Genomic DNA, 11,452 nt, shown 5'->3' on the forward strand with positions numbered 1-11,452 from the left:
AGAGAGGTACATGCATGTTGGTTTTATTTTGGCTTTTCCTCTCTCTTCTCTCTGTCCGAACCGGCTGTTTGTTAGAGAAGATGTTGCTGGCTTGGTTGAACCGGTTTTAACTTTGGAAGCTTCCCCTTCTATAATAAGGGTGAACGACCAAGAATTGAGATCAAGGAGAGAAAGTAAAAGCACAGAGTTCTCATAGCTTCCCAAACTTCCTGAGTTCTTCTCCTTCAAAGATGTTCATTTTGTTTTCTTTTTTTGAGTATTGTCTGTCTGAGTCTCATGGTAAAAGGCAAACATGGTGAGGTTTGTAAGAAAAAGCCAGTGAGAGAAAAAAGGTAGTGAGCAATATTAGAGAAAAAGTCATAGATGTCTCAGAGTTTCTTTGTACATCTGCATGTTGTGTTTCATGATCCTGTGGGGATTCCCTTGCAAGTTGGGTTAGCACTTTACGGTTGAAAGCTTGGTAGGAGTCCAAATCAAGTTCAGATTTGGGGATAGAATATGGATTTGTCCCAGATAGGATTGGGTAGATCCTAGGGAAGAATTGGTGTTTGTAATTTGATGATTATAGTGAAATTTCGTCACTGTTGTAATGGAGACTGGATGTAGGCTACATTGCACTTAGTAGTTGAACCAGGATACATCTGGGTGTGATTCTCTTTTTCTCTTCTACTCTTATTCTGTTTCTGTTGTGTTGGAGACAAAAATGAAAAATATCTCCTAACACGTTACGAGACAAAAAGAAAATGTCTCTTGACTTGTTATGAGACAAAAGCAGAAATATCTCCTGAAGTTTCTTTGAAAAAAAATAGAAATTAATATTCAGCAAAAAGGGGCTAAGATTCAACCCCCTTTCTCTTAGCCACTGATTACCATCACACTCTTTTGAAGATTTTGTTAAATTTTTATATAGGTAAACCTACTCGGTACTCCTACCATATCCACCGGAGAGATGAATAAAATAATAAATTGAAAAATTAATTATTATTAAATTTATAATTTATAGAATAAATATTTATGTTTGACCTCAACAATTTATCCAAATAGAAATACCAATTGAATTCCAACCACATGTGAAAATAGTCATAGCGGATCCTGCCATGGGTTGAAAGACGGTGGAATGATGACATATTATTTTTTCAGCCACGTGGATATTATTAAAGTATAATTGGGATAAATCGATTCCACCTCCGCTCTCCGAATTCAAAAATGAAGTCTTGCTTGGGTTTGCATTTTCATAAAATCTCCTATTCTTTTTCATCATTTATGCTTTACTTTAATCCAAAAAAATTCTTTATCTTCATTCCCTCCAAAATATATTCGACGTTGACGACTTACGAGTTAAGGTTTGAAATTGTAAGTTTCTAGGGACAATGAGTGTATTACGTTTTAGGAGCGGATATAATTAGTGACATTGTTGTCTAGTTCCTTTTTTCTCTCAAATTTTATTTAGTATGAGTGAAGAACATTAAATAGACATATTTTCAAATAGGTTTCTATGATGATAATTTTTACATGCGAAGAAATCAAATTCTTTAAAATTTAGGATTTTGTAATATTTCTTTGCAAATTAAGATACGTGTAGAGTTTAAATTTGTTTAGCAAAGCATATTTTATCAGGAAAATCACATTTTTTATATTTTTTATCAATGTTTTTATTATTTTTAAATGGATTTCAAAAAATAAAAATTATTTATCTATTTTTTATAAATTATTTTACATAATATTTTATTTTAAAAATTTAGTAAAATTTGAGTATCAACGAGTATAATCCAAATAAGACGTAAGTCTAGTTTAGAAATATTAGGGTGTTACTTAAAATGGTATGCGAACTTTATCGATCGGATTTATCCTGACGGTAATAGCAAAAAAAATTGACCACTCTAAAGACAGTAATTAGAGTCGGATCCATAAAATTCGTTGGTAATCAGTTATCGGCGATATTTATACTGTCGAATGTTTTTAAGAATTCCGCTAGTAAATTCGACAGTTTCAGCATTTTTTGGTAGTATAGATATATAATAAAGTAAAGACTTTTTGGAACTCAATGACACTAATGTACTCTTGTCAAATCTGGAATTATCTAAATCTTTCTTACAAGTGTATTTATTACTCTCTTTTTTTTTTTGTCATTGACTCCTCTCTCTCACTATTCTCTTTCTTTATGTCAAAACTCTCTTTTTCAGTTAGAAATTGACTCTTTTCACTCAAGTACTCACTTTTTTTTTTACTTTCGTCTTTTCTCAAATTCTTCTATTTTCTCTTTTATTTTTCAAATTGCTCACACTCCAATAGCCCCTTTAATAACTTTTTTATTTTTGGTTCCTCCAAGTACCTATCTCGAGTTAGAGCATACTCAACAAATTCTTTTATTATTGACTTTGAAGAAAAATTAGAGATAGGATTAAAAGAATTCTTCTTCTGATGATCTATGTGATTCTTCTTGAAATTCGTAACTTTAAATTTTATCTCATTATCAAACTTTGCTCCTTAAATCTTATAGAATTAGCATCTGAAGAGAGCCAAGTTTTTTTTTGGTGACTTAAAGAAGATAGCCAAGTTGCCATAAGTTGATGCTGCTTCTCCACCTTAATGATCAAATTGACTAAATACTTCATTGTTGCATAATAGTTAAATTCGACCTCATCTATAATTTTTTGATTTAATCAAATTAAATATGAGAAAATCTCTACACACAAGTGTTTTGCGTTTACAAGCTTTACAAGTCTGAAGAGAACGAAACCCACTAAACGCGCTGCTTATGTGACGTGCCTCTTTAATAGACTTTTAAATCAATTCAAATCAATTAACGTGCAAATATATAACTTCCATTTTTAAAAGATTTCGTTTCTTTTTTCGAGTTTCTTGCCAAATTTGTTGGATCTCCTTCGTGCGTTCTCTCTTTGCTTCGTTTTTTTTCGATTTTCATAGTTTCTGAAATCAAGCTTTGAAATCGTTTTGAAAATAATGGAACTCCAGAAATACACCCAAACGATTACATAAATTCACCCAAATGATTACAAAAATACACCCAACCAGTTACAGAAATACACCCAAACAGTTATAGAAAGGATTACAGAAATACACCCAAACGGTTACAGAAATACACCAAAGAATTACAGAAATACACCCAAAACAGGGGGAGACAGTATATTTCTTCTTGAAATCTTTTAATGTTTTGCTGGTTAAGGATGAAGCACATGACAGAGACAATCTAGAAGAAAAACCTAGAAGAACAGTAAAACAGTACCTTGAATAATGTTTCTTCATTTTTTCTGGTAATTTTTTATGGAAATTTGTATCTTTTCTTCTTGATTTCTTCTACTCTTCACGAGGAGTTGGAACATTTCTATAGAATTGTAGTTTGTTTCGAATGTCCTTTGAATTTTGATGGTTTGCATTTTGATTGAGGAAGAAAAGGAAGAGTGAACGTGTTGTGGAAGGGTGATTAAGGCGCGTGCGTTGGACGCTTGATTCTAAAAGAGTGGTGCACGTGTTTTTTTCTTGAACTTGGAGCAACTTGTATAGCTTGTAAGCCAAAAAGGCTTGTATGTCTAGTAGGCCTAATTAAATATTACCTCATAAGAATTTTAGGACTCTTTTTCAATATTAGTCTTACTCATCAAATACAGCAACTACTCTATTGGATAACTTTAAACAAGTGGTACTGACGAACAGGATTTTTGCCAGTAAAGAATGTCATAAAAACAGTCGCGTTGTAGATATAGTCTCTAAACCAACAAAAATCCCTTTCGTACAAACGTTTTGGTTGTCACAAGTAACAAACCCCTTAAAATTGATAACCGAGTATTTAACCTCGGGTCGTCTTATCAAGGAACTGCAGGGAAGTATGTTCTTATTATTAGTTATGAAAATTGTAAATTTGGGGTTTCAAGAATGAGGAACGAGTAATTTAATGACAAATAAATTAAATGACAATTAAAATAAATAAATAACTGTAAAGCAAACTTTTGGCAAGGTATGAGAAATTGGAGGTCCTATCCTAGCTATCTTTATCAATGATGATGATGGTTGAATCTTAATTCCACTTTGTTAACCTTTACCAAGATAAAGGAAGGTCAAGGGATTAATTGGTTTGATCTTCGAATCCTATTTATTTTCTAAGAAAAGATTGGGATTATGGAAGTTCAATTCAATTAACAAAGATAACAATTATCAATCAAGTTTGAGTTTGATAACTCCTGAATTACTGATTTCTTAACCAAGAACAAAAGGGAAAAAATAAATCTACTTGGAATAAAGATGTCTTTAGAGTAAAAGCAACAATAGCATAAATAAAAGAAATCAATATTAAACTGAAATACCTCAATTAACATTAATAAAAGAGTAATCTGTAACATGAAAGGATTCATAAAATCGCTTGTAAAAGTAAATAAAAGGAATATTGAACCTGATCAAAAGAGATAATCTTGAAAGTGAATAAAAATCCTAATCCTAAATCCTAATCCTAAAGAGAGAGGAGAGAGCCTCTCTCAAAACTAAATCTAAATCATGGAAAGTGAAAATTGGCGAGCTCTCCCTGAATGGATGCATTCCCCCACTTCATAACCTCTGGTCTATGCCTTCTGGACTTGGATTTGGGCCAAAAAGGGCTCCAGAAATCGCTGGGAGCGTTTTCTGCAATTTCTGGTGTGTGGCCTCTGTCACGCGTCCGCGTGGGTCACGCGGTCGCTTCGTTCGGAGCTTTTCCTTGCCACGCGGTCGCGTCAGTCATGCGACCGCGTCATATTCATTCTGCTTAAGGCGCACGGTCGCATTAGTCATGCGGCCGCGTCGCTGTTGATTCGCGCTTGGCACGCAATCGCGTCGTCCATGCGATCGCGTGGATGCCAGTTTCTTCAGAACTCCGTTTTGCACTTTCCTTCCATTTTTGTATGTTTCCTTTCCATCCTTTAAGTCATCCCTGCCTTAGAGGATCTGAAACTACTCAACACACTAATCACGGCATCGAATGGAAATAAAGGTAATTAAAATAATTAATTTTAAAGCATAGAAAACATGTTTTTCACATACATAACATAATAAGGAAGGAGAAGTAAAACCATGCAATTAATATGAATAAGTGGGTGAAGGATTGAATAAATCACTCAAACTAAGCACAAAATATATCATAAAATATGGGTTTATCAACCTCCCCACACTTAAACAATAGCATGTCCTCATGCTAAATCCAAGGTAAAGAGTAAGGTAAGATTAAAGTGGTGGAATGTTATGCAATGCAACCTATTCTAAATGCAACTACCTAAATGATTCATGCAATTCTAATTTATTCACTCATATATAAAGCTTACATGTAGTTAAATTAATTCACATTCTCAAGGAATCATATATATGCATAGCCAACCCTTAAATAATAAAGCACTTTTGCAAATGAGATGGAAAAGAAAAATATTTCACAAACTTGCAAAATAATCAGTAAATTAAGCATAGATATATGTTGATGAGTTATTGAACTCTCACTAGATTTTGTGTTTACTCTCTAGTCACTCAGTGTTTATTGGGTTAATCACTCTATTCTTCTTTTTATTCTTACTTTCTATAACTTTGTTCTTCATCTAACCAATCAACAATTATAGAATATAGACATATCAAAAATCATGAGGTCTTTAATCAAGGTTGTAATGGGGCCAAAGTAAAGGTAAGGATATATGTATAAGGCTAAGTGAGCTAATAACTGAATCCTCAATTAGACTAAGATCTCACCTAACATACATACTTAGTAAAACAAAGCTACTTTACCTATTTTCCCATCTTTTCCCACTTTTGATGTTACATGCTCATGTTTCAATTTTTATTTGTTTATCCCATGTGCATTGCTTTTATTTTTATATTTGGGGAATTCTTTTGTATCCCCTTATTCATATGCTTGAAAAATAAATAACTCTCCTTTTTTTGAATGCACATGGTAATTCTTTCAATTTGATTTCTCATGAGCATGCTTCCCAAAAAGTTCTCATTTTGATTTATTTTTGTTCTTTTCAACTCTGCTACCTTTTGTTTTTATCATCCATGTTCCCAATAGGTTTTCCACATTTTAAACTATACAAGATTTTCTATCTTAAGTTAACCAAGGATTCAACTTGGGATTTTTATTTGTTTTTCTGCTTAAGGCTAGTAATGTGGTTTATAGAAAAAAAAAGGGATTTAAAGGCTCAAGGGGGCTAACAAAGGTAATGTAAAAGGTAGGCTATTTTTGGGACAAGTAGGTTAAAATCAAATAATGGCCTCAATCACTTTCTTGGTATGTATCTATATTCTATAACTGGACATATAGATTAAAACAAAGTAAAGAACATCAGAATAAAAAAGAAGCGAAACACACAGGGATGAAGTTATGGTTTGAATGCAACCATACAATTAATGCTCAAGACTCACAGGCTGTGTGTTCTCTAACTCAAACATCATATATCATTTATATATGTTATGCAGGTTTAGTTAAAAATTCCCATTATTCTCATAAAAAAATTATTTTGGGTGGCCTTTAAGGTTTTAATGTTTCTCCTTGATGAAATGTTGTTAACTAACTAACATGTAATGCTATATATACAAGGTGTGTGGATTGTTTTAAATCTGTTAAAGTCTCTAGTTTACTTTCTTTCTATATTTTCAATTTAAACTAAGCTATCATATGCTAAAAGGGTAAACTATACTAATTAATCCACAATTTCTATAACTACTAAGTTAGAATTGCAAGCTAAACTAAATAACTAAAATATGAATTAAAAATGCAGAATGCAGGAATAGAGTAAAAATACATAAAAGTAGCAATGTATAAATACTCAAAAAATAAAAATAAAAATAGAGAGAAAAATACAGAAAAATATCCAAAATAAAAGAAAAAGAGTCTGTAGTGGTTCACCAAGATAATACGCCAGAGATGGCGACCTCCCCACACTTAAAATGAAGCATCATCCCTGATGCTCACTCAAGCAGGGTGTGAAGGGGTGTCATCACTGGAAGGGATGGTAGCTGGGGTCTTTGTGGTGGTGACTGGCTGAGGGTCTGACTGCTGCGGAGGAGGGGCTATCTGAATGGGGATCTTGGGGTCTACAGCCTGAATATATTGCTCAGCCACCTACTGTGATGCGGCCTGCTCTGTGCTTGCCTGCTCTGTCTCTCCCTGGGGATGGGTCTCAGCCTCGGGCGCATCCGCCTCCTCCTCAGATGCCTCAGATGGTGTGTCAGGCTCGGAGGGGATGTCGCCGGATCGTATCATCAGCTTCAGGTGCTCATAGCGTCGCTTGTTGCGACGCTCCATCTGGTCAAGTCGTCGAAACAAGTGGTGCACTAGATGATAGATGGGCTCTGGGGCAGGTGGAGGTGCAGTGGTGGTGGCAGGTGTGGCTGTGGAGGAAGAGGGGCCGGTAGAAGGTGTGGTTGTCTCAGCAGTGGCAGTCAGGAATGGAGGTCTGTAGCCCAAGGCCAGAAAGTTCCTGCTGTGCAGGATAATCTTCTTGCATTCCGCAGCAGGTGGCCTCTCATCAGCATCCTCCCATGGCACGTCAGCTCGACGGCCCAGCTGTGTAACCAGATAGGGAAAGGGAAGAGTGCCTCGGACGTCGACCCTGGCCATATAGTGCCGGATAAAGCGTGGCAGGTATAGGTCCTTACCCTCCATCACACACCAAAGGAGGGTGATCATAGCGGCTGGTATCTCAGTCTCGTGAGTACTCGGCATAATGTAGTTGCTGAATATATGACGCCATAGCCAAGCCTCATCGTTCAGGTAAATCCGCTTGATCACCTTGGGCATGGTGGTGTTCTGACCCATGATCCAAGGAACTGTCGGGTCAAGGGCGATCCTCGCCTTTACTGCATCCCAGTCAAATCGCATATAGCGCATATCCTCCTCAGCTTTTTGATAACCATCTGTCTGATCAGTCTTAGGCAGAAGTTTCAGAACATCTTCTATCGCCTCCTCAGTAACCAGAATCTGCTTTCCTCTGAGGTTCACTGCATCTAGGGAAGTTTTGAAGTAATTGCAGTAGAATTCCCGGACCCAAGATGCATTGACCTCAGTCAGAGGTCTCTCTAGGAAGAACCAGCCTCTTTGTTTGATTTGGTCAGAGGTGTACTGCTGGAGTTCTTCTGGGATCTTCAGAGTTCTCTCCAGGTATAGGTTCCTGGAGGTTGCAAACACCGGATACTTGAGCTCACAGTATCGGTTTGTAAATTTTATTGGATCAGTGGCAGGAAGCAATTGGTCAGCCTTCTCCTGCGGGGTGAAGTTTTTCTCCCGCCAGGAGGCATCATGCATGAGATCTATGATAGAAAAAGATGGTTCTCATCTTTTACGTTTGCCAGTGGTAGCCTTTCCTTTTCCCTTTCTCTGGGAATCTGACATCCTGAAAAAACAGAAAACCAGGATATAATAAAAATAGGAAAACAAATAGGCAAATAGTCAAAAGAAACACAAAGTGGCAAAGGAGAATTAGAATGAGGTAAATGAGTTAAGTGAATGTGCATTAAGGATTGTATAGGAGTGAAAAGTTTGAAAGGAAGAATTCACAATCCAAAATGTAATAGAAGGCATGATAAGTAGGAAAAATTATCAGTATGCCATGGTTAGAAAGTTAAAAGAAAGTGAAAAACCAGAAAAGAGATTTTAAAAGGTGAGTTTGGTTAGAATTGAAAAAGAGTGTCAGAAAATTAGAATTAGTGAGTTAGTGAAAAATGGGTTAAGGTAAGTGGCATAAGGATAAGTTTTATAAGTAACAAGCATTCATAATTAGAAGCGATAAGTAACTCAAAACCAAACAAGGAAATCTAGTGGATGATGATTCAGATAGATATAGAAATAACAAAAAAAAAAAATAGAATCAAACATCAAAATTGCAATTTAGAACCAGGAGATAAAAGAAAATAAGAATGCGTGTGATGGGAAGCAGAAGCTGGTGAATTAAAAATTTATTAAAATAGTTACGTTGCAAGTATAGTTCTTAACTCACCGAAAATCTGCCTATCAATTTAGAAATATGTCACAGAGAGTTTAAATTAAAATTATTGGGAGTTTTAAGTCCCAGGTCGTCTCCCAACGAGTTGCAGAAAAGTGTGCTGTTTTATTAATCAGATGTTCCAAGAAGTTGAGCTAAGTAAATTGGAATTTAAATTGAGGAATTTTAAATAATATAAATAAAAGCCTTGACTGGGAATTGATTAGTTAGAATCTCTATCATTGATGGAGTGATGTTTAAGATTGATTTATAATTAACGGTTACTCTGTTTGGTTATCCTTTACTAGGTAAGGGAAAGTCAAACAAGTTGGAATGCCAGATCTGTTCACGAGTTGCAACCCACTTAGTTCAAAGGGATTGGCGTTGGTGACAGGATAGCAATCCAACATTTAACCTAACTACAAATTTTTCCTTCAATCCTTCCAACTCAAGAGTTCCTTTTAATCAACTCCCCATCAAGTAATGAAACTACTCACGCATTGTAAATAAAGAATCCATAGCATATGAAAGGGAATTAAAAGAAGACATGATTATTGGAGTTGAAATTGAATTAAAAAGAAATAATCCTTGCATTAATTAATCATAAAAGTATCTGAATGACAAAATTGAACATAACAAAGAACATGGAAGAATAAAACCAAGTTAAGAGAACAAACTAGAATGATGAAGTCTTGATGAGGAAATAACTCTTCTCAATGTTCCAATGCTAAGACCAATTGAAAATCAAAATTCTAAAAACTAGAGAGAAAAACCTAAGAGAGTGAAAAACTAGATCTAAAACTACTGAATGAATGTGTGGGTTGTTTCTGCATATTCTCTGACTCTAGTCTGTTGTTCCGGGCCAAAAACTGGGCCGAAATAAGGTCCAAAATTGCCCCCATCGAATTCTGCAGATTATGCAGATCGCGCATGTCATGCGATCACGTCATCCATGCGGACGCGTCGCTTGCGCTTTTTCCTCTCCACGCGTTCGCGTCGTCCACGCTACCGCGTCGCTTGCGCTTTCCAATCCGCGCGGCCGCGCAAGCCATGCGACCGCGTCACTTCTCGCTGGTTATCTCCTCAAATTCTTGTGTTCCTTCCATTTTTGCTAGCTTCCTCTCCAATCTCCATCTCATTCATGCCCTATAAAGCCTGAAACACTTGACACACAGATCACGGCATCGAATGGAATAAAGGAGAATTAAAATTAAATAATTAAAGTCTCTAGGAAGCAATTTTCAAACATGTACTGAATTTAGGAAGGAAATCTAAATGCATGCTAAATTGATGAATAAGTGGATAAGGATCATGACAAAACCACACAATTAAACACAATATAAACTATAAAATAGTGGTTTATCAACCTCCCCACACTTAAACATTAGCATGTCCTCATGCTAAATTGAAGGAGACAAGAAAATGAGTATGAACATGTAGAAACTCATGAAATGCAATGCAAACCTATATACATATAAATAAATGCAACTATATGATTCTTGTCCACTTGATCAAAAGTAAATAAGCTCTTCAAAACAGTTACAAATCAAATTCCACTAATTCTATCATTATACAGTAAAATGGATAAAATCGCAAGAAGATAGCTCATGAAAGCAGGGAACATGAAAATTCAAGTATTGAACCCTCACTGATAATGTATGTACGCTCTAATCTCTAGTGTATAGGGTAATCACTCTATTCTTCTCTAGTCATGTTTTCTAACTTTTGTTTTTCTCTTAACCAATCAACAACAGTTAATATACCAATGCAAACATCATGAGGTCTTTTCAGGGTTGTAATGGGGCCAAGGTGCAGGTATGGGTATATATATATGGCTAAGTGAGCTTTATAAATTGAATCTTTAATTAACCTAAGCTCTCACCTAATATACATATATTCTATATACTTTTAATTTCATGCTTAGCTACCCATAATTCCCTTTTTCAACCCATACTCATGTTTCAACTTTGTGTTTTAATTCCATCATATGTGCATTGATCTTTGAATTCTGAATTTAACATTGGGTAATTTTGTCCCCTTATTTATTTGTTTATCATTTTTTTTAAATTGAATTGAAATAAATAAAGCTTATCAACGCACATAGATTTTTGATTCTTATAGTTTCACATGAATAGGTATCCAAATTCCCTTTAAATTTTCATGACACATCCCCTTAACAACTTTTGTTCCCACAATTTCCCATACTTAACTAGCACACACAATTCTATCTTAAGCTAACCAAAGATTCAATTTGGGATATGCAATTTGTTTTTCAGCTTAAGGTTAGTAATGTGGTAAAATATAGAACAAATGGGGTTTTAAAGGCTCAAAGTGGTTAACAAGGGTAATTGAAAAGGGTAGGCTTGATTTGGATAAGTGAGTTTAAACAAATAATGGCCTCAATCATGTGCAAGTATGTAAATATAATAAATATTGGACATATAAGATAAAACAAAATATAGATTACAATCATAGAGGAGTAAACACACAAGAATAAAATA

The sequence above is a fragment of the Arachis ipaensis genome, chromosome B7 (assembly GCF_059453495.1).
Source record: "Arachis ipaensis isolate K30076 ecotype BB chromosome B7, ASM5945349v1, whole genome shotgun sequence".
In the NCBI taxonomy this organism is placed as follows: domain Eukaryota; kingdom Viridiplantae; phylum Streptophyta; class Magnoliopsida; order Fabales; family Fabaceae; genus Arachis; species Arachis ipaensis.